General features: G+C 39.5%; 1 non-coding gene across 1 annotated transcript; it reads left to right on the forward strand.

Annotated features, from left to right (window-relative positions):
- Positions 1 to 1,715: 1,715 nt before the first annotated feature.
- On the forward strand, positions 1,716 to 1,879 carry LOC122096928. Its single transcript, XR_006145438.1, has one exon. It is a non-coding gene; the product is annotated as a U1 spliceosomal RNA (small nuclear RNA).
- Positions 1,880 to 2,245: the final 366 nt, after the last annotated feature.

Raw genomic sequence — 2,245 nt, forward strand, 5'->3', positions numbered from 1 at the left:
GATGTTAAGTGAAATAAACCTCAAGACAGTAACTCAAGTGCTTTTTTCTCCCTTGCTATTGTTTTTAACATATTTATAATGTACTATGTGATTTTTTTTGTTTCTCTGGTATGTTCTTCCTCCAGGGTATTACTCTGTTTTCACTGTATTTGTTTCTTGTGACCTGCATCTTATATGTACATAACAAGATGCTTAAATAAGGATACAGTTTAACCCATTGTAACAATGAGATGTACAAAACACTATGTTGAAAACAAACTTTACAACATTTGTGGGGGATGGGAGGTGTTGGGAAGGTGGGGAGGGAAGGGATGTTTGGGGAAAAAGAAAGGAGGAGGTGACAATGCTCGCTAGGAAATGTGCCCACTACTTTACTCATGTAACTGTAAACCTTCTGTACAATATTTTTACACTAAAAATATTTTAAAAACAGCTTAAAGAATATATACTATGTTTCAATAAATTGAATGAGGATTCATAAAAGGCATGTTTTGAATTTTATTTTTAAAATAAAATGAAGGCTGGGAAGGTTGCTTAGGGGTAGAGTGATTGTCTTGCATGCATAAGGCCCTGAGTTCCATTACTCATCACCACATAAGTCGGAAAAAGCCAGAAGTGGTGCTGTGGCTCAAATGGTAAAGCACTATCCTTCATCTAAAGAGCTGAGGGACAGTGACCAGGCCCAGATTTCAGAGTTCAGGCCCCATGACCGACAAAATGAAAGAGAGAAAGGAAGGAAGGAAGGAAGGAAGGAAGGAAGGAAGGAAGGAAGGAAGGAAGGAAGGAAGGAAGGAAGGAAGGAAGGAAGGAAGAAAGGAAGGAAGGAAGGAAGGAGGGAAGGAAAGAAGGAAGGAAGGAAGGAAGGAAGGAGGGAAGGAAGGAAGGAGGGAAGTAAGGGAGGAAGAAAGTTGAGGTAGTGTCCAGGGCCAAAGTTCAAGCCCTGAAAAAGTACCCCCTCACCAAACACAAAATCATACACGGGGCTGGGATTCAGCTTAGCAGCTTACCATGCGTGAGTTTTGATCCCTAAAATAAGGAGAGGGAGGGATTGGGTGAGGGAAGAGAGAGGGAGGGAGAAAAGGATAGGAAGAAATAACAGCATATAGAAAAGAGGGTAGCTCTGCATAATGATATTCACTAGGGTACATGGTCAGGCAAACATTTTCTGTAAAGGATCAGAGTAAGTACATCCAGGCCTTGGTAGTCACATGATATGCTGTAACTAGTCCATTCTTCTGTGGCAGTGTGACAGGGGACACAGATAAAATGAATGCATTAAAACTTTACTAACATTCACTGAAACTTGAATTCTATTTTTATTTGAAATATGGCTAGTGTAACTGTGTGTCTGAATTTTTAATTTTATGTAACTTTGCTTACTGTAAGTATTGTCGCTTACAGCGTTGTGGCTAGCTACTCAACTGAGTAGAACAAGTCTGGCCTCTGATGAAGTCTTAGAGCACTTCCAAAGTAATCCAGGAATACAAGCCATGGAAGTCACTCAGCTTTTTGGTAGTCACAGTAAGAAACAGTAAAATAAGAAAATAAATAAAACCTTCAATTAAAAACACCAAAGGAGCTTTGATAAAAATTCAGCAAAATTTATCTAGTATTTAAAGCTTAATCCTCAGATTTCAGCATTCTGAGTAGCTAGGATTACAAATGTGAACTACTCTCACATGTTTGTTAGTTTTTTAAATGCCGAGTCAGCCTTGTTACTTACCTGGCAGGGGAGATACTATGATCACGAAGGTGGTTTTCCCAGGGCCAGGCTTATCTATTGCACTCCAGATTTGCTGACCCCTGAGATTTCCCCAAATGTGGGAAATTCGACTGCATAATTTGTGGTAGTGGGGGACTGTGTTAGTTCTCTCCACTGGATGGATAGATAGATAGATAGATAGATAGATAGATAGATAGATAGATAGATAGATAGATAGATAGATAGATAGATAGATAGATAGATAGATAGATAGATAGATAGATAGATAGATAGATAGATAGTATTGTATTTTATATTGGCCTCATCTGCTTTCCTGCACTCAGCAGTCACTTGGTCCTAAGGAGTACTGTGAAGGATGAGGTACCTCTAGGCCTACTTTGTAGTTGCTAGGAACTACAAGGAGTAGAGAAATCAGCTTGAACTCACCATGAGAAAATAAATGAGGAAGTTGGGTGCAGGTGGCTTACACATGTAATCCTAACTACTCAAGAGGCTGAGATCTGAGGATTGCAGTTCAAAGCT

The sequence above is a fragment of the Dipodomys spectabilis genome, unplaced genomic scaffold (assembly GCF_019054845.1).
Source record: "Dipodomys spectabilis isolate Male_0828 unplaced genomic scaffold, ASM1905484v1 ptg000404l, whole genome shotgun sequence".
Classification (NCBI taxonomy): Eukaryota; Metazoa; Chordata; class Mammalia; order Rodentia; family Heteromyidae; genus Dipodomys; species Dipodomys spectabilis.